The sequence below is a fragment of the Choloepus didactylus genome, chromosome 2, assembly GCF_015220235.1.
Source record: "Choloepus didactylus isolate mChoDid1 chromosome 2, mChoDid1.pri, whole genome shotgun sequence".
Lineage (NCBI taxonomy): Eukaryota > Metazoa > Chordata > Mammalia > Pilosa > Megalonychidae > Choloepus > Choloepus didactylus.
The window spans coordinates 10498015-10520607 of NC_051308.1; the positions used below are offsets into that span (position 1 = coordinate 10498015).

The 22593-nt window shown below is 37.0% G+C and overlaps 1 protein-coding gene across 5 annotated transcripts in view; it reads left to right on the forward strand.

Annotated features, from left to right (window-relative positions):
* SNX9 (sorting nexin 9) overlaps positions 1-22593 on the forward strand; it is a 140188-nt gene that overhangs the window by 67929 nt on the left and 49666 nt on the right. The window lies entirely within an intron of this gene.

Consider the following 22593-nt stretch of genomic DNA (forward strand, 5'->3'; position numbering starts at 1 on the left):
ACAGGCTGGCATGATATGAACATGCAATATCCTCTCAAGTGAGGGCTTGAAAAGAAGAGAAAGGTCCCGTTGTGAGGTGGTCAACACCAGAGTACTACCATAACAAGAAGCTTATTTTCTATGCTGGGCATGTTACTTAGACTCTCAGAGCTCTCTAGTTCCCTTCCTTTTGCAACGTATATAAAAGTGACTATCAAAAAATAGCACTCAGCACATGGTACTGTTATCATGTTGGTTTGAGAAAACTTAGAATAGTGGAATAATTTGAGAAAAATATGCTGAAACATTACATTATTAATTCATTTTAGTAGGAATTAAAATTTGACTAGTTGAGGTGATGTTCTGACTTTATAATGATTATTCAAAAGGAGACACAAGAGAAAAATTGAGATGATGGATATCAAATGTTATTCCAGTGTACATCTTTACATGATTGTGTTTTAGAGGATGTTAGCTCTTGATATTTTTTAATGACATAAAAGGTATTAAATAATATTAATGCCGAATAATTATATCATTTATAATTATTTGCTTACAGAATGTCTCTATATCTTAACCCTCAAAGAGAGTTTACCAAAGTACTATTACCATATATTAATTGTAGATTTTATACATTTTTAAATAGATTTTCGTAGACATCCTGAATTACAAATTAATTTGATTCACATATTTAAAATTCAGAGGTAAGGTTATCACCATTGATTGTATCCTTATATTTGCTTACTTTATAAAATACTTGAGAATGTTGGTCAGTTAAGGATCATGCACTATTAACTGTGAGGAAATAGCATTATGTTTTACTTGAAGTTTTCCTAGGGAATCTCAGCCTGAACACTGTTGACATTTGGAGCCTGATAATTCTTCATTGCTGGGATGTTTTAGTTTCCTAGGCTGCTTAAAGCAAATATCATTCCTGAAGAGGTGGCTGCTGATGATCCTTGGCTTCTCTGTCACATGGCAAGGAACATGGTGGCGTCTGCCGGTCTCTCCCTTCTCTTCTGGATCTCTTCTGGATTTCATTGATTTCGGCTTCTTGCTTCCATGGCTTCCTCTCTTTTCTTTCTGTCTCTCTCTGTCTCTGTCTCTGTCTCTGTCTCTCTCTCCCCCCATCCCATTTATAAAGGATTCCAGTAAGAGGATTAAGACCCATCCTGAATGAGCTGGGCCACAACCTAATGGAAGTAGCCTCACCAGAAGGTCCTACTTACAATGGGTTCACAAAAACAGAAATGGATTAGCTTTAAGAAACATCAGTGAAATAAGTCTACATTAAGTAAAAGGCAGAATTTTTTTATTCATTTTACTGAGATATATTCACATACCACGCAGTCATACAAAACAAATCGTACATTTGATTGTTCACAGTACCATTACATAGTTGTATATTCATTACCAAAATCAATCCCTGACACCCTCATTACCACACACACAAAAATAGCTAGAATAATAATTAAAGTGGAAAGGAGCAACTAAAGTAAAAAAGAACACTGGGCACCCTTGTCTGTTTGTTTGTTTGTTTCCTTCCCCCACCGTTCCACTCATCCATCCACAAACTAGACAAACGGGAGTGTGATCCCTATGGCCCCCCCAATCCCACTGTCCCCCCTCATAAGCCACATTTTTATACAATTGTCTTCAAGATTCATGGGTTCTGGGTTGTAGTTTGATAGTTTCAGGTATCCACCACCAGCTACCCCAATTCATTAGAACCTAAAAAGGGTTGTCTATAAGAGTGCATAAGAGTGCCCACCAGAGTGACCTCTCAGCTCCTTTTGGAATCTCTCTGCCACTGAAGCTTATTTCATTTCAAAAGGCAGAATTTTAATTGAAGGGAATTATACTGTGAACAGAGAATAAGTACAGGAAACAAAAGACAGAAATACTTATCTTGTTTTAATTTGGGGGACCTGCTTTATCCATTATGTCACCATGGCTGAAGCACTGTAACTAATGAACACAAATTCAGAATCAGATTCAAGTCTTCTGTTATGAAGCAGATTTCCTCAGTAGTTAAATGTAGTAATATAATCTGATTAGTAGCAGTCTACGTGTTTTTCTTCTAGGTTATTTAGAAGGTAATGTAAACAACTTAAAAAAAAGTTGGACTCTACTAACTAGTCTAACATTAAATCTAATTAAATTTTTGAAAGGAAAGAAAAAGTGAACTGAAACTAAAATTAACAAAATATAGTAAGCATGACAATAATTTAATTAATTTGAGCATTTGAATTTAATTTAAATCAAGTGAAATATTTTTAACAGCCATGTTATGATTTCAATTATCTGGGATCTGAGAACAATCTAAGTAAGGCCAAAATTATGGAATGTTTTATTTACAAATACCATGAAAGATGTATAAATAAGACACCAGACATCCATTAGTAATCAATAGCATTTAAAAATTAGGCTATCAAGTGTGCCTATTCTTTCATCTTCCGGATGGCAATAAGAAAATGTATTTGTTTCAGGGATATGCATCTTGGGTTTTTCTAATTACTCTAGCATTGTGTTCTCCTCCAGGAGACAATGCTGTTTTGAGGGCATGCATGTCAGAGAAGTTGGGCCTCTCTTTCACCCCTTCAAGGCATGTGGGACACATCCACTCTTCCTTTTATTTCTCTTTTCAGCTCTGTACACTGTGCAGACTTGACTATAGACTAGAATTGTAAATGAGAAAGGAATACAATGCATTAGTCTTTAAATGATATTGGAACAACTTAATTTGGAAAAACTACGAAGCTCTTTATTGTTTTAAATAAGTATTTGGAGAAAATACATGTTACTTTTTATTTGTTTTTCATAATCTTGTAATAAAGAAGATTGTTGTAACTGTGACACATCTGGTAGCCATTAAGGAAAGAATTGATATGTTGATGTCAAAAAGCAGCAATAGGCTTTTCATTGACCAGTATGGTGGTATAAGATGTTCAAGGTTATGTTTACCCCACTGAATCTTTGAACAAAACATTTTTTGAACAAAAAATTCTGAACAGAATCTTTAGCAAAAACTGGCAGAGGCATCTTCCTCAAAACTCCAAAACACAGTTAAAGGGTTGCAGCAATTGGGTGAGTGCTATGTCAAGAAAATACCACTTTAAAAATGGTAGGAGAAGCTTGTGGCGCCCTTGATGGCCTTCCCCCACCACTCCCTGGTGTCCTGTGGATCCTGCCTGACCTCCCATTGTGGGTCCCTGACCCTGTTGTGGAGGGACCAGAGTAACTCCTATGTGCATGCTGAAGTGAAACACTAATCCAGGGAACTCCTCTCTGGCGCACCCTCCCAGAAGTTGTCCTGCAGGCATAAACAGCTTATGGACAACTAAAGCAGTGTAAGCAACAATTCAGTTGAAGTGGCCGGGCAAAGGATTACCTGCTTTAAGAAATACAGTGGAACACACTGGAGGGGGTGAAAGTCTATTTCATATGACCTAGAGGGGACATTCAAATTCCTGTAAACAGGGAAATCCCTAGGGCCAGGAACAAACACAAGCCAAGGACAAGACAGGGGCTCAGAAAAGACAGGAGGATCCTGGACTTTAGAGTCTCCTCAGGCTGATATAGGTAAGAGGGCTAAACTCTGGAGAGCACCAGCCAATGTAGAGCCAACTTGCAGGGAATGTGAAGAGGGTTTCTTGCCTTGGTTTGTTTTTGTTAGCTCCTGGCACTAAGAGAATCTGTCATATCAACTAAATCCCAGGGTTAACACTTGAAAATATTGAAATGTACAGTGTGCAACAAAAGATTACAAGACAAACAAAGAAATAGGAAATGATGGCCCATCCAAAGGAACAAGATAAAAATCCAGAAACCATCAAGGAATAAGACCAGACTTTCTTCATACCAGAGAAAGACTTAAACAATGACCCTCAATGTGCCCAAGGAGATAAAGGACAATACAGAGAAAGAATTAAAGGTTATAAGGAAAACAATTAAGGAACAGTATGAGAATCTCAATAAAGAGACAGAAATTTAAAAGAAGGAACCAAACAAATTCTGCAGTTGAAGACCATAGTAACTGAAATGAAAAGTTCCCTAGAGGGTTAAACAGAAGAGTGGAGCATCAAAAGATCAGTGAACTCAAAGACAAGAAAATTGAAATGGTTCAGACTGAGGAGCAGAAAAAAAAGAATGAGAAAAAGTGAATAGAGACTAAGAGACCTGTGGAACACCATCAAGCACACCAATATATGCAATATGAGAGTCCCAGAAGAAGGAGAGAAAGGACAAAAGTAATATTGAAAGAAAGAATGACAGAAAACATCTCCAGTTTAACAAAAGACACGGATATGCATATTCAAGAAGCCTAGTGAGCCCCAAACGGGAAAAAGATGGAGAGAACCACTCCCAGACACATTGTAGTCAAACTATGGAATGTCAAAGACAAAGGAAAGAGTTCTGAAAGCTGCAAGAGAAAAGTAACGTGTTATGTACAAGAGAGTCCCGATAAGGTTAAGTGCCGATTTCTCAATAGAAACCGTGGAGGCAAGAAGGTAGTGGGACAAGTTATTTAAATTGCTGAAAGAAAACAACTGCCAACCAAGAATTTTGTAATCCAACAAGACTCGCTTTCAAAAATGAGGGAATAAGACATTCCCAGATAAACAAAAGCTGATGGAGTTTGTCACTGTTAGACCTGCAGTACAAACAATGCTGAAGGGAGTCCTTCAGACTGAAAAGGAAAGACACTGGATGGTGGTTCAAAGCAGCATAAAGAAATAAAGACCTCTAATGTAGGTAACCATATGAGTAGTTATAATAAAATGCAACAGCCTAAAAAATATTGATGGATCTATAGTTTTGGATGCAATGTATAAAGATATAATTTGTAACAAATACAACAAAAGGGTGGAGGAATGGTGGGGGGTAGAAACACTATGTATATGCTATTGAAATTAAGTTGGTATCAAATCAAACATGATTGTTGTATATTTAAGGTGGTAAATTTAAGTCCCATGGTAATCATGAAGAAAACATATTAAAAAATCTATACAGAAAGAAATGAGAAGGGACTCAATGGTACAATACAAAAAAATCAAATAAATATGAAAGTAGGCATTAATGGAAGAATTGTGGGGCAAAAAAACAAACAAGACTTACAAAAAGACCAAGTAGCAAAATGGCAGGGAAAAGTGTCCTTCATAATCAGTAGTTACTTTAAATGTAAAAGGATTGAACTCTCCAGTCAGAAGGCAGAAACTGGCAGAATGGATAAAAGAGCATGACCTAACTATATGTTGTTTACAGGTGATTCACCTGTAATTTAAAGACACAAGAAGGTTGAAAGGCAAAGGATGGAAAAAATATATACCATGCAAACAGGAACCAAAAGAGAGCTGAGATCTCTAATGTTAGTATCAGATAAAATAGACTTAAAGTCAGAAACTGTGATGAGGTACAAAGAAGGCCACTATATACTGTAAAGTGTTCAATTCAACAAGAAGTCATAACAGTTATAAATACATATGCACATAATGAGGGGGCCCCAAATTAGAAGCAAATATTGACAGATTTGAAAGGAGAAATGGACAGTTCTACATTAATAGTAAGAGACTTCAGTATACCACCTTTAATAATGGATAGACCATCTAGACAGAAGATCAATATGCAAATTGAAGACTTGAATGATACTCAAGCCAACTAGACATAACAGACATATATAGAATACTGCCCAACAGCAGAATGCACATTTTTCTCTAGCCACATGGATCATCCTGCAGGATGAATCTTGTCACAAAACAAGTCTCATTATATTAAAAAAATATTGAAACCATGTAATGTGTCTTCTCTGACCACCATAGAATGAAGCTAGAAATCAATAACAAAGGAGAACTGTGGATAATCCACAAATATGTGGATATTTACCCAACACAGTCTTAAACAACCAATGGGTCAAAGAAATCACAAAGAAAATCTTGAGGCAAACGAAAAGGAAAATACAACATACCAGTACTATGGCATGCAGAAAAAGGCAGTGCTGAGAGAGACATTTATAACTCTAGATGCTAACATTAAAAAAGAAGAAAGGATAATATGTGAATATATCTCAATGAAACTAAATTTAAAGAAAAAGAAAGAAGGTTTCAAATCAGATACCTAGCCTCTCAACTGGAGAATCTAGAAAAAGAAGAGGAAACTAAACCCAAAGTGAGCAGAAGAAAGGAAATAACAAAGATTTTAGAGCAAAGATATATAGAGAATTAAGAAAATAAAACCAGTAGAGAGAATCAATGAAACCAAAAGTTAGTTCTTTGAAAAGATCAATAAAATAGACAAACCTTTACCTAGACTTACAAAGAAAAAAAAGAGAGGATGCAAATAACTAAAATAATAAATGAAAGGAAGGCGTTACTACCGACCCCACAGAAATAAAAAGGATACCACGAACAACTGTACACCAACAAATTAGATAAACTAAGTGAAATAGACTAATTCCTGGAAACACAGAAACTACCTATCCTGACTGAAGAAGAAATAGAAGATTTCAGCAGACCAATAAAGAGATTAAATCAGTCATCAAAAGCCTAACAAAGAAAAGTGCAGAACCAGATGGCTTCACTGGTGAATTTTACCAGTCATTTCAAGGATGTTAATCACTCCAATCATGCTAAAATTCTTTGGAAAAAAATTAAAGAGTGGGGATGGTGGGGCACTTCCCGACTCATTCTGTGAAGCCAACATCACCCTGATACCAAAGCCAGTTAAAGATTCCAGAAGAAAAGAAAATTACAGATGACTATCCCTTATGAATATAGATGCAAAAATCCTTCACAAAGTACTAGCAAATTCAATCAACAGCACATTAAAAAAAAATTTTACACTGTAATCAAATGGATGGGTCCCACATGTGCAAAAGTGGTTCAATATCAGAAAATAAATTAACATCTTATACCGCATTAATAGAACAACAAAAGCAACAACAACAAAAAAACACATAAAAATACCTGATCCTCTCAATTGATACAGGGAAAGCATTTGACAAATTCCAGCCCACCTCCCTCGTAAAAACACTAGGAATGATAGCAGGCATACATGAAAAACCCACAGCTGACATCACACTCAGTAGTGAAAGACTGAAAGCATTCCCTCCAAGATGAGGAACAAGGCAAGGATTCCTTGTCACCAGTTGTTCATCACTGTACTGGAAGTTCAGTTAGGCAAGTAAAAGAAATAAAAGGCATCCATTCAAATTGGAAAAGAAGTAAAATTTGTCCTTTTTGCAGATGACATGACCCTATATATAGAAAATCATGAAAAAGCCACATCGAACTACATGAATTAATAAACTAATTAATCAAAATGGTGGGTACAAGAGCAGTATGCAAATATCAGTGGTGTTTCTCTACACCAGTAATGAACAATCTGGAAAAGAAAGAAAAAAATTTTTATTTGTGTAACAACTAAAAGAATCAATTTTCTGGTAATAAATTTAACCAGGAATGTAAAGGACTTCTATTTGGAAAACACAAAATATTGCTAAAAGAAATCAGAGTAGACCTAAATAAATGGAAGGACATTCCATGTTCATGGATTGGAAGACTAATTATCATTGAGAGGTCAATTCTGACGAAAGCAATTTACAAATTCAGTATAATCCCAATCATAATTCCAGCAGCCTTCTCCACAGAAATGGAAAAGCCAGTCAGCAAATTTACATGTTCTTCTTGAAAAAGAAGAACAAAGTTGGAGGACTCACATTTCCCAATTTTAAAACTTAACTGCAAATCTACAGAAATCAAAATAGCATGATACTGGCACAAGGACAGACATATAGACCAATGGAATTGACTTGAGATTCAGAAATCAACCCCCGCATTATGGCCAATTGATTTTTGACAAGGATGCCAAGTTCACTCAATAGGGAAAGAATAGTCTCTTCAACAATGGTGCTGGGAAAAGTGGATATCTATATGCAAACAATTAAGGTGGACCACTACCTCATACCATATACAAAAATGAATGCAAAGTGGATCAATGGTCTACATATAAGAACCAAAACTGTTACTCCTGGAAGAAGACTTAAGGAAGCATCTTCAGGGCCTTTTGTTAGGCAGTGGTTTCTTAGACCTTACACCCAGTCATGAGCAGCAAAAGAAAACGTAGATAAATGGGACTTTGTCAAAATGAAACACTTTTGTGCGTTAAAGGACTTCTTTATGAAAGTAAAAAGATAATCTTCAGAATGGTTTGGAAACCACATGTCTGATAACAGTTTAATATCCAGAATATATAAAGAAATCCTACAACTCATCAACAAAAAAAAGAAACAACCCAATTTAAAAATGGGCAAAATACTTGAATAGACATTTCTCCAAAGAAGATACAGAAATGGCAAAAAGCACATGAAAAGATGTTCAACATCATTAGCTATTATGGAAATGGAGATCAATACCATAACCAGATGGCCATTTCATACCTACTAGAAGGGCTGTTGTTAACAAAATGGAAAATGACAAGTGTTGGAGAGGATGTGAAGAAATAGAAATACTTGTTCTTTGTTGGTGGGGAATGTAAAATGGTGTAGCCACTATGGAAAACAGTTTGGTAATTCCTCAGAAAGTTGAGTATAGAATTGCCATATGATCCGGAAATCCCACTTCTAGGTATATACCCCAAAGAATTGAAAGCAGGGATGTGAACAGATACTTGTACATCAATGTTCATAGAGGCTTTATTCACAGTTGTCAAAAGGTAGAAGCTGCTCAAGTGTCCTTCAACAGATGAATGGATAAACAAAATGTGGTGTAGACATACAATGCAATATTATTCAGCCTCTTTAAAAAGGAATGAAGTTCTGATATTTGCTATAACATGGATGACCTTTGATGAGATGATGTTGAATGAAATAAGCCAGATAGAAAAGGACAAATATTGTATGATCTCACCAATATGAAATTATTAGAATAAGAGAATTCATGGAGTCAGAAACTAGAATACAGGTTACCAGGGGCTGAGGTGAGTGTAGGGAATGAGGAGTTAATGCTTAATTGGTACAGAATTTCTGTTTGAGGTCATGGAGAAGCTTTGGTAATGAATGGTGGTGATGGTAACCCAACATTGTGAATGTAAATAACAATACTGAATTATATATTTGAATGTGGTTAAAGGGCAGATTTTAGGGTGGTGTTCTGATCTGCTAAAGCTGCCAGAATGCAAAATACCAGAAATGGATTGGCTTTTATAAAGGAGTTTTATTAGGTTACGAATTGACAGTTCTCAGGCCATAAAAGTGTCCAAATTAAGGCATCACTAGGACAATACTTTCTATGAGGAAAAGCCGATGACATCTGGGGTTCCTCTGTCACATGGGAAGGCACATGTCCAGAGTCTGCTGGGCCTCTCCCAGGGTTAGCTTCTGGTTTCCATTGCTTTCTCCAAAATGTGTCTGGGCTTCTGTCTTAGCCCGTCTCTCTCAGCTCTGAGCATTCTTGCTTGTTTCTCCCAGGGCATTTCTCTCTTAGCTTCTCTGGAGCAAAGTCTGGATTTCATGTTTTAGCATCTCTTCTAGTTCTGGTTTCAACAGCTGTTTCCAAAGTATCTCTGGGCATTTTCTCTCTAAGCATCTCTGAGGTCTCTTCAAAATGTCTCTGCTTTTTATCCTCTCAGAGAGGATGCCAGTAAACTAATTAAGATCTACCTTGAATGGGTGGGGTCACATCTCCATGGAAACAACCTAATCAAAAGATCCCACCCACAGTAGGTCTGCCCCACAAGATTGGATTAAAAGAACATGGCTTTTGTGGGGGTACATAATAGAATCAAACCAGCACAGGTGTGTATATATGTTACTAGAATAAAAAATTTTAAAAAACCCATAGGACTGTACAACACAGTGAACCCTAATATCAACTATGGACTATAGTTACTTATATAGTTACAATAACATTGTTTCATCAGTTATAACAAAGGTACTACAGGAATGCAAAGTGTTAATAGAGAAAACTGTGTGTGAAGGGCGAGATATATGGGAGTTCTGTATTTTCTGCATGATTTTTCTATAAATCTACAATTTTTCTAATAAAAGGAAGCAAAAAAAAAAAAAAAACAAGAACAATAGTAACCTGAAAAAGTATTTCTAACATCTGACCGATGTAGTCTATTTCCTTATTATATAAAAAACTCTTAAAGATTTATGAATAAAAAGACAAACATCCTGGGAGAAGAAATGGGCAAAGCTTATAAGCAGATTGTTCATTGAAACAGAGTGCAAATAGCCAATAAATGGCAAAGTTCTCATTTTGAGATTCTTTTATCAAATTGGCAGGGAATTAAAACATTTGTGTAATGCCTAGCATGAACAAAGGCATGGCCAAAATGGCATTCTACTGATACGAAGCTGTTGAAAGTGTGAATTGATGTAAGCTCTTTCGGAGACAGTTTGGTCATATATATTAATATTTAAAACTCACATATTCTCTGACCCAGCAATTCTGAATTTATCCTACAGATAGACTCTCAGAACACAGCTTTCTGGGCAAGAAGGTTTATTGTAGTGTTGTTTCTAACAAAAAACTGGACTACAAGTGTGTATCAATAAGGGACTGATCAAATAAACTACAGTCACCATTCTTTGGGAAGCTGTGCTCCTTTTAGGAAGAATTTGGGTAGATTTGGATGTACTGGTATGAATGTGTGACTTTTTTAAAAAAAGGCATATCATAATAGGTAATGTTATCTTTCTTGTGTTTAAAAACAAACACAATATACAGTTGCTTGAATTTTATGTAGAATATTTATTGAAGGGTACCCAACTAACTGAATAAAATTCTCATGGTTTTATTCTAATTAAGATTTTAAGTTGAATGTTAATGGTTATAGCAATATCTTTAAAAGGGAGAAGGGTTTTTTAGTGGATAATGTTAGTTTAATTATTAGTTAATTATCAGATCTTTTACACTTTTCAAGAACATTTCATGTTAATGGCTGTGCCCCTAAAAGGAGATAACCAACTGATGGAAATTAATCTCAGAAGTCATTAAAAGACATGTATTAATAATTGTCCTAATCTTGTTTTTCACCCAAGTATTAGTGTGTGAATTATACCATTGCCTTGATTCTAAAATGATTTTCGGCATAGGTCTGAAAAAACTCTTATATGTTTCCTTCTTTAGAGTATCTTTGTGAAATTAATGGAAGGTTTTGTTTATATTTAAAAAACAAATAACAGAGATGATTAAACATTAATTAAAAGTTCTATAAACAGACGTTTTATCTGAATTCTTTGAGAGATTTATTTTCTATCTTTTTTAAACATTTGAAAGATATATATATATATCTTTGAATATATATATATACACACACACTAGAATAAACTCTTCTCTTTTTAAAAAAAATTCTTCTTGACTTCTGTGCTACTGTATCCCAGTTCTCCTTGAATAAATATCTCTGTTTTTCTGTTTCACAGCTTCTCATCCCAGCCCACTTCCTCCCCACTTAAGGCAAGTTGGTATAGTGAAATCATATAAGCTTTGGAGTTAGACCTAGGTGTGAAAAGCTGGTTTCACCACATAAGAAGTGAGGCTTTGGTATAATACCTGCTTCCTGCATTTTTGGAGGATGAAGCCATCTGTATAAAATGGTGTCTGATATATGGAAGATTTTTATTATTTTCCTTCTTTTCTCACCTCTTCCCTTCTCCAAGGGATGTCCTCAATCTACTTATCCATTTTTGTTCCACCTCTTTCCCTGTGCCACCCTCTAACCATGTAGATGATTACCTTATAAATGTCTCTCCAAACTTGAATTTTTCTTTAGTTTGCTCTGTTTCTGATTTCTTGCTGAACGGCTCTATCTGCATATCTCTTCCCTATCTCAAACTCAGCCCAAACAGAATCACTCATTATTTCCCCCACAAAACTACCTTCTCTTCCAGACTTTGCAATTTCTGTTTCTTGTTTCCGTGACCTCTTTTCATTCCGCTTTAAACCCTGAGTGCCATTTTGAATCATAGTTATTGATAGGAGTGTTCTTTATTCTTTAGATGTGTCAGGGCAGGAAAAAGATTCTCTTTGTTCTCTTCCTTCTTTGAGAGGCAGCACAGTTGGGTGTCAAGGCAGTGGATTATGGAGCCAGAATGCCTAGGTTTTAATTCCAGGTTTCATATGTTCTGTGTGATTCCGAATAAGTTACTTAGCCTCTCTGTGTTCCAGTTTCCTCATCTAAAAGCTTATAGGATTACCAAAAAGAGTAAATGAAGAAATAGTTCTAATGTGTTTACAGCAGTACTTGTAAACACATTAAGAAAGGGCTTAATAATTGTTAATTATAATTATCTTATACACCACTGCCTCTAAAATAAGACATTAATTATGTCAGTTCTCTGCTCAAAGAACCTTAGGGGCTCCCCCTTGCCATCTGAAATAAATAAACATTTTGTACATGTCAAGAGACAGGGCTGTTTTAGGAGGTGGTCAGTAACCTGACAGAATTATGTAAACCGACATTGAACAGTTGCTTGGTAGGGAGATTGTAGAAGGAATTCATCTGAATTTGAGATTGGACTAGATACTTTTCCAACCTCAAATATATTTCTCTGATTCTCAACATGTCACCAGCCGAACTGGCCATTCTCCAAATGTTCCTCCTGCTCACCCAGCTTCCCTTTGCACCTTTGGTATCTCAGGATGATAGAAGGCTTCTTACAAAAGTCTGCCCACTCCTCAAGGGTCAGCTCAAATACCATGTCTTCTATAAAGCCTTTTATTGTTTTTTTCTTCTTCCTACATGTGATCTTTACTTCCCCTAGATTCTCTCAGCACTGTTTGTGACTCATATTATGTAAATTGCAAATTATTTATGTTATATATTTGCAAACTTGTTAGTTTGGTGGTAAACAGAAATTTTTGTCATCATTTATATTGCAGTAAGCTGTGAGAGGCCTTGTACTATGCTAGAGTTTGAATTAATATGTTAAGTCATGAATACCTCAAAGGGTTCTTTACAATGTAAATATATTATGAGACTTAGGTTTCAACCTGAATCCCTGTCTAAAGTAAATTTGTGTTCTCCATATTGACTGTAGGACTAGGAGCTATTAGCAGCCCATCATTCTACCATCTGATAGGTTACCCAATCAAAAATAGTTATCTTTCAGAAAATTGCTTGAAGTTAAGTGGGTATTTAGGGAATATAACATCTTAATTATGCAGAGATGTTCAGTGTAATTGTTTATTGGTTTTGAAATGAGAAAGGCAATAGTAATTTTTGTTGGAACTACAATTTGCTTCCTCATTTCTCAAAAAAAAAGTCCATTTTTGGGTCGTTTCTGGCCCAACGGACAATTTTTTGTCCATTCAAAAATAATGGAACCCTTATTGAAAAGGTTCTCTCTGTCATCTCCCACTTTCCCCACCATGGTGTATGCACCCTTTTGATTTGGTTACAGGGCTTTTTAAGGAAGGTTGTGTACACCTGTTCATAGGATTTTTGATGCACTTGCCTTCAGAATTGCATTAGGCTATCAATACTAACTTTCCATGCTATGTTTAACCAGATCCTTGCCTTATATAAAACAGCGTTGTTCATCTAGCAAACCTTTCAAAATATATGCTATAAAATTTATTAAGGTGGTTTTTTTCATTGTCTGTCTTTTTTTTTTTTTTTTTTTTTTTAATAATCAGATTAATTTATTTGTAATAAGCCAACTAAAATCATTAATCCTTGACACTGGCATTAAGTATTAGAATAGTAGTTAAATTTTTATTATGCCATTGTGATTTTTTTTTTTAATCATCATTTTATTGAGATATATTCACATACTACGCAGTCATACAAAACAAATTGTACTTTCGATTGTTTACAGTACCATTACATAGTTGTACATTCATCACCTAAATCAATCCCTGACACCTTCATTAGCACACACACAAAAATAACAAGAATAATAATTAGAGTGAAAAAGAGCAATTGAAGTAAAAAAGAACACTAGGTACCTTTGTCTGTTTGTTTGCTTCCCCTACTTTTCTACACATCCATCCATAAACTAGACAAAGTGGAGTTTGGTCCTTATGGCATTCCCAATCCCACTGTCACCCCTCATAAGCTACATTTTTATATAACTGTCTTCGAGATTCATGGGTTCTGGGTTGTAGTTTAATAGTTTCAGGTATCCACCACCAGCTACCCCAATTCTTTAGAACCTAAAAAAGGTTGTCTAAAGTGTGCGTAAGAGTGCCCACCAGAGTGATCTCTCGGCTCGTTTTGGAATCTCTCTGCCACTGAAGCTTATTTCATTTCCTTTCACATCCCCCTTTTGGTCAAGAAGACGTTCTCCATCCCACGATGCCGGGTCTACATTCCTCCCCGGGAGTCATATTCCACGTTGCCAGGGAGATTCACTTCCCTGGGTGTCTGATCCCACGTAGGGGGGAGGGCAGTGATTTCACCTTTCAAGTTGGCTTAGCCAGAGAGAGAGGGCCACATCTGAGCAACAAAGAGGCATTCGGGAGGAGGCTCTTAGGCACAACCATAGGGAGGCCTAGCCTCTCCTTTGCAGCAACCGTCTTCCCAAGGGTAAAACTTATGGTAGAGGGCTCAACCCATCAAACCACCAGTCCCCTATGTCTGTGGTCATGTTAGCAACCATGGAGGTGGGGTAGGCGAATACCCCTGCATTCTCCACAGGCTCCTCAAGGGGGCACTACATCTTTTTTTTTTTCTTTCCTTGTTTGTCTTTTTTCTTTCTTTCTTTTTTTTTTTAACTTTCCCTTCTTTTTTCAAATCAACTGTATGAAAAAAAAGTTAAAAAGAAAACAAACATACAATAAAAGAACATTTCAAAGAGACCATAGCAAGGGAGTAAGAAAAAGACAACTAACCTAAGATAACTGCTTAACTTCCAACATGTTCCTACTTTACCCCAAGAAAGTTACATAATATAGCAACATTTCAGTGAACTTGTTCCTACTACATCCATCAGAAATTAACAGACCATAGTCATTTCTGGGCATCCCCAGAACGTTAAATAGCTTATCTGTTCTTCTTGGATTATTGTTCCCCCTTCCTTAATTGCTCTCTACTGCTAGTTCCCCTACATTCTACATTATAAACCATTTGTTTTACATTTTTCAAAGTTCACATTAGTGGTAGCATATAATATTTCTCTTTTTGTGCCTGGCTTATTTCGCTCAGCATTATGTCTTCAAGGTTCATCCATGTTGTCATATGTTTCACCAGATCGTTCCTTCTTACTGCCGCGTAGTATTCCATCGTGTGTATATACCACATTTTATTTATCCACTCATCTGTTGAAGGACATTTGGGTTGTTTCCATCTCTTGGCAATTGTGAATAGTGCTGCTATGAACATTGGCGTGCAGATATCTGTTCGTGTCACTGCTTTCCGATCTTCCGGGTATATACCGAGAAGTGCAATCGCTGGATCGAATGGTAGCTCTATATCTAGTTTTCTAAGGAACTGCCAGACTGTCTTCCAGAGTGGCTGAACCATTATACAGTCCCACCAACAATGAATAAGAGTTCCAGTTTCTCCACATCCCCTCCAGCATTTGTAGTTTCCTGTTTGTTTAATGGCAGCCATTCTAACCGGTGTTAGATGGTATCTCATTGTGGTCTTAATTTGCATCTCTCTAATAGCTAGTGAAGCTGAACATTTTTTCATGTGTTTCTTGGCCATTTGTATTTCCTCTTCAGAGAACTGTCTTTTCATATCTTTTGCCCATTTTATAATTGGGCTGTCTGTACTATTGTCATTGAGTTGTAGGATTTCTTTGTATATGCAAGATATCAGTCTTTTGTCAGATACATGGTTTCCAAAAATTTTTTCCCATTGAGTTGGCTGCCTCTTTACCTTTTTGAGAAATTCCTTTGAGGTGCAGAAACTTCTAAGCTTGAGGAGTTCCCATTTATCTATTTGCTCTTTTGTTGCTTGTGCTTTGGGTGTAAAGTCTAGGAAGTGGCCTCCTAATACAAGGTCTTGAAGATGTTTTCCTACATTATCTTCTAGGAGTTTTATGGTACTTTCTTTTATATTGAGATCTTTGGTCCATTTTGAGTTAATTTTTGTGTAGGGGGTGAGGTAGGGGTCCTCTTTCATTCTTTTGGATATGGATATCCAACTCTCCCAGCCCCATTTGTTGAAAAGACCATTGTGGCTCAGTTCGGTGACTTTGGGGGCCTTATCAAAGATCAGTCGGCCATAGATCTGAGGGTCTATCTCTGAATTCTCAATTCGATTCCATTGATCTATATGTCTATCTTTGTGCCAGTACCATGCTGTTTTGGCAACTGTGGCTTTATAATAAGCTTCAAAGTCAGGGAGTGTAAGTCCTCCCACTTCGTTTTTCTTTTTTAGAGTGTCTTTAGCAATTCGAGGCATCTTCCCTTTCCAAATAAATTTGATAACTAGCTTTTCCAAGTCTGCAAAGTAGGTTGTTGGAATTTTGATTGGGATTGCATTGAATCTGTAGATGAGTTTGGGTAGAATTGACATCTTAATGACATTTAGCCTTCCTATCCATGAACATGGAATATTTTTCCATCTTTTAAGGTCCCCTTCTATTTCTTTTAGTAGAGTTATGTAGTTTTCTTTGTATAGGTCTTTTACATCTTTGGTTAAGTTTATTCCTAGGTACTTGATTTTTTTAGTTGCTATTGAAAATGGTATGTTTTTCTTGAGTGTCTCTTCAGTTTGTTCATTTCTAGCATATAGAAACATTACTGACTTATGTGCATTAATCTTGTATCCCGCTACTTTGCTAAATTTGTTTATTAGCTCTAGTAGGTGTATCGTTGATTTCTCAGGGTTTTCTAGATATAAGATCATATCATCTGCAAACAATGACAGTTTTACTTCTTCTTTTCCAATTTGGATGCCTTTTATTTCTTTGTCTTGCCGGATTGCCCTGGCTAGCACTTCCAGCACAATGTTGAATAACAGTGGTGACAGCGGGCATCCTTGTCTTGTTCCTGATCTTAGAGGGAAGGCTTTCAGTCTCTCACCATTGAGTACTATGCTGGCTGTGGGTTTTTCATATATGCTCTTTATCATGTTGAGGAAGTTTCCTTCAATTCCTACCTTTTGAAGTGTTTTTATCAAAAAGGGATGTTGGATTTTGTCAAATGCTTTTTCAGCATCTATTGAGATGATCAATTGATTTTTCCCTTTCGAGTTTTTAATGTGTTGTAATACATTGATTGTTTTTCTTATGTTGAACCATCCTTGCATGCCTGGAATGAACCCCACTTGGTCATGGTGTATGATTTTTTTAATGTGTCTTTGGATTCGATTTGCAAGTATTTTGTTGAGGATTTTTGCATCTATATTCATTAGGGAGATTGGCCGGTAGTTTTCCTTTTTTGTAGCATCTTTGCCTGGTTTTGGTATTAGATTGATGTTAGCTTCATAAAATGAGTTAGGTAGTGTTCCATTTTCTTCAATGTTTTGAAAGAGTTTGAGTAAGATTGGTGTCAGTTCTTTCTGGAAAGTTTGGTAGAATTCCCCTGTGAAGCCATCTGGCCCTGGGCATTTATTTGTGGGAAGATTTTTGATGACTGATTGGATCTCTTTGCTTGTGATGGGTTGGTTGAGGTCTTCTATTTCTTCTCTGGTCAGTCTAGGTTGTTCATATGTTTCCAGGAAATTGTCCATTTCTTCTACATTATCCAGTTTGTTGCCATACAGTTGTTCATAGTATCCTCTTATAATTTTTTTAATTTCTTCAGGATCTGCAGTTATGTCACCTTTTTCATTCATTAATTTGTTTATATGGGTCTTCTCTCTTTTTGATTTTGTCAGTCTAGCTAGGGGCTTGTCAATCTTGTTGATCTTCTCAAAGAACCAACTTTTGGTGATATTTATCCGCTCTATTGTTTTTTTGTTCTCTATGTCATTTATTTCTGCTTTAATCCTTGTTATTTCTTTTCTTGTACTTGGTTTAGGATTGGTTTGCTGTTCATTTTCTAGCTTCTTCAGTTGATCCATTAGTTCTTTGATTTTGGCTCTTTCTTCCTTTTTAATATATGCGTTTAGTGCTATAAATTTCCCCCTTAGCACTGCTTTTGCTGCATCCCATAGGTTTTGGTATGTTGTGTTCTCATTTTCATTCGTCTCTATATATTTAGCAATTTCTCTTGCTATTTCTTCTTTAACCCACTGATTGTTTAGGAGTGTGTTGTTTAACCTCCAGGTATTTGTGAATTTTCTAAGTCTCTGATGGTTATTGACTTCTAATTGTATTCCATTGTGGTTAGAGAATGTGCTTTGAATAATTTCAATCTTTTTAAATTTATTGAGGCTTGTTTTATGTCCCAGCATATGATCTATTCTGGAGAAAGTTCCATGAGCACTAGAAAAGTATGTGTATCCTGGTGATTTGGGATGTAATGTCCTGTAGATGTCTGTTAAATCTAATTCATTTATCAGATTGTTTAGGTTTTCAATTTCCTTATTGGTCTTCTGTCTGGTTGATCTATCTATAGGAGAGAGTGATGTGTTGAAGTGTCCCACAATTATTGTGGAAACATCAATTGCTTCCTTTAGTTTTGCCAGTGTTTCTCTCATGTATTTTGTGGCACCTTGATTGGGTGCATAGACATTTACGATTGTTATTTCTTCTTGCTGAATTGCCCCTTTTATTAGTATGTAGTGGCCTTCTTTGTCTCTCAAAACATCCCTGCATTTGAAGTCTATTTTATCTGAGATTAATATTGCTACACCTGCTTTCTTTTGGCTGTAGCTTGCATGAAATATTTTTTTCCATCCTTTCACTTTCAGTTTCTTTGTGTCCCTGTGTCTAAGATGAGTCTCTTGTATGCAACATATTGATGGTTCATTTTTTTTGATCCATTCTGCGAATCTATATCTTTTAATTGGGGAGTTTAATCCATTTACATTCAGCGTTAAAACCGTGAAGGCATTTCTTGAATCGGCCATCTTATCCTTTGGATTATGTTTGCCATATTTTTCCCTCTCTCTATTAATATCCGTTATTGTACCCATACCGAATCTCTTTAGTACTGAACCTTTCTCCAAGTCTCTCTGTCCTGTCTTTGTTTCTCTGTCTGTAGGGCTCCCTTTAGTATCTCCAGTAGGGCAGGTCTCTTGTTAGCAAATTCTCTCAGCATTTCTTTGTCTGTGAAAAATTTAAGCTCTCCCTCACATTTGAAGGAGAGCTTTGCTGGATAAAGTATTCTTGGCTGGAAATTCCTCTCACTCAGAATTTTAAATATATCGTGCCACTGCCTTCTCGCCTCCATGGTGGCTGCTGAGTAGTCACTACTTAGTCTTATGCTGTTTCCTTTGTATGTGGTGAATTGCTTTTCTCTTGCTGCTTTCAGAACTTGCTCCTTCTCTTCTATGTTTGACAGTGTGATCAGTATATGTCTCGGAGTGGGTTTTTTTGGATTTATTCTATTTGGAGTTCGCTGAGCATTTATGATTTGTGTATTTATGTTGTTTAGAAGATTTGGGAAGTTTTCCCCAACAATTTCTTTGAATACTCTTCCTAGACCTTTACCCTTTTCTTCCCCTTCTGGGACACCAATGAGTCTTATATTTGGACGTTTCATATTATCTATCATATCCCTGAGGTCCATTTCGAGTTTTTCAATTTTTTTCCCCATTCTTTCTTTTATGCTTTCATTTTCCATTCTGTCATCTTCCAGGTCACTGATTCGTTGTTCAACTTCCTCTAGTCTTGTACTATGAGTGTCCAGAATCTTTTTAATTTGATCAACAGTTTCTTTAATTTCCATAAGATCATCCATTTTTTTATTTAGTCTTGCGATGTCTTCTTTATGCTCTTCTAGGGTCTTCTTGATTTCCTTCATATCCCGTACTATGGTCTCATTGTTCATCTTTAGTTCTTTGAGTAGCTGCTCTAGGTGTGTCTCTTCTGGTCTTTTGATTTGGGTGCTTGGGCTTGGGTTATCCATATCGTCTGGTTTTTTCATATGCTTTATAATTTTCTGTTGTTTTTGGCCTCGTGGCATTTGCTGAACTTGATAGGGTTCTTTTAGGGTTTGTAGACCAGTTGAAGTCCTTATCTCTAATTTATCAGATCTACAGCTTCGTGGAGTACACTTTCTCTAACTAACCAGCAGGTGGCGTCCATGAGCCACCTGTTCTCCACAAGCCAGATCTCCCCTGCTTAGCCTTTTTGGTGAGTGGGGGAGTGAGTCTTGTGGGGCCCAATTGGTGTACCAAGCTTGCGTGTGTAGTTGGTGTTGCCTGCCCTGTATGTGGGGCGTGTTTCTGGGCAGTCGGGGAGGGGGGGTGGCCCTAACAATCAAATCTCCCTGATGATCCTAGAGTTTTAAAGCTGCTGCAATAGTCTAATCCTTCAGTTCAGTCCTGCCACAGTTTGTCTCTGCCACTGACCCACAAGTCTTTGGTATTGGCGTATGGCTCCTGAGACTTGCAAGTGGGCCCCTCTTCCAGGCCGTGCACCCCGGGTCCTCTGTTGAGGGATGACTGTGCTATGTCACAGGTGAGTGCCGTCCCCCCAGGGCAGTTCTGGGCTGCTGGGCTGTGTTGGGAGGCTCCCAGTCTGCTCAAATGATGGCTGAATGGGGCTCTGTTAATTCACACTGCTCCCCCTTCCCAGCTCTGGGACATTCAGCTGAGGTTGCAGGGAAGGCTAATGTCCACGCCCAGTTTTGTGGTGTGTGCCTGTTATTTGAAGCACTTCCGTCACACTGGGTTGTCTGGGGCAGCTCTGGGCTATGGGGCTGGTGATGGGCAGGAGTGTTTCCTGTCCACCAGGATGGTGGCTATGAGCGGACACCCCCCTTTTCTTGGGAAGTTGTGTTGTTTAGTGAATTTTCTCAGCCACTGGATTATTGCCTTTTGTCTCAGAGCTCTCTTAGTTCTGCTCTTGATTTGATGTGCCCAAATTTCAATTCTTTGAAGCTTTCTGTATTGAGCTTCTTAGAGTAATTGTTTTAGAAAAAGCAAAAAGGATTTAAAAAAAAAAAAAAAAAAAAAAAAAACGGCCCTCCTCAGAGATCTAATGGGTTATTGAAATGCTAATAGACAAAGCAACCAGGGCCATTAAGGAAAGGTGCACAGGGCAGAGAGATCAGCCTTGCTTCGGGATTTGCATATGCGCCTCAAGGCCTGATCTCCGCCCTTCCCCTTTCTGTGTTCACCAGAACTCCAAAAATCCTCTGCTTTTATTTTGGAGTTTTTCGTGTTGTTTTTTTTCTATGCCTGTCTCCTCTCTGCTGGGCTGGCTGCTCTCAGAGTCTCTGGTGTCTTGTCTCAGTCTATCTATGGTTGGAGTTTGAATCAGTAGAATGAGTTTCCGATAAGAGCAGCCACTGCAATTCTCCCTTCTCCTTCCTGGAGCTGACAGCCCCTCCTCCCCCGGGACTGAGCCTGGCAGGGAGGGGCGCGGGTCCCCTGACCGCAAAAACTTACAGATTTCGCTGATCTCAGCAGTTCCACGTTTTCATGAGTGTTGTATGAAGTATGCCCAAAGACAGATTGCTCTGTGGTGTCCAGTCCACGCAGTTCCTGGCTTTTTACCTACTTTCCTGGAGGAGTAACTAAAACATACAGCTCACCAGTCTGCCATCTTGCCCCGCGTCCCTCATTGTTTGTCTTTTGTTTTTATAGAGTTTTTTACCCAACTGGAAACAAATGATACAAGCTGAGTTTTGACCTTAAAACTGCTATGATAAAGGGCCAGTCACCATTCTAATACATACAACCCATCATCAGAAGAGTATCCTTAAAAGTCCATTTAGTGTAGATTTTTTGTTAGGTCTGTGTGGAGCAAATTGTCTTTTACTATTTGTAGCATCATCCTGTTCTATATCTAAAGCTATCTACTTTAAGGCTGGGCTATCAAAATCACTAAACTAAAATAATACAATATTTTTACACATTTATTTTAAGGCAAATTTTACTCTTTTAATTCTCTATATTTTAGAGAACAGCTGCCTGGAATTGACATCTGTGGGTTCAGTATATGAATTAACAAAGGATTTATTAAGCAATTTAAACTTATTTTGGTAATGCCCAGTCAGAAGGACTGATGTGACTGGCTATAAATGAATTTAATCTGTTCTTATGATCTTGCCTCAGTTTTAAAAGAATGTGCAGGTTTTCCATTAGGAAGTTTTATATTGATTTATTAATTTATATTTCCAGATAGGAAATTTTACAAGTTGTCTTGTATTTTGAATTGACATAGACTTTTGACATAAGATAATTTTATGCCTTTTTTAGGCTCTTTTTTAAACAATGGTTAAATCTTTGTCAGAAACTGATGGAGATGTTCTTGGGTATGGGCACCAGATACTAATTTCCTTTCTATTTCCCCTTCCTAAAACAATTAGCATGTGGTTGTTAAGTGTTTGATGAATGAGAAATGTCAGATAAAGACTTTGGCTTTTTAAGTATTCATGCCGATTAATTACAAAAATTAATCACAAAGTAAGATAACTTCACAAAATAAAATAACTTTCCATTCATTTCCATTCATTTTTGTTGTTTAACTCCAGAAAATACCTTGCCCTAGAAGTTTTTAGTTACCAAGTTCCTCCCTCCCTCCCTCCACACTCTCTTTCCCTTCTAAGGAGGAGACTTGTTTTTCATGTGAAGTAGTATGATGAGCCATAGGCAATCTTACTC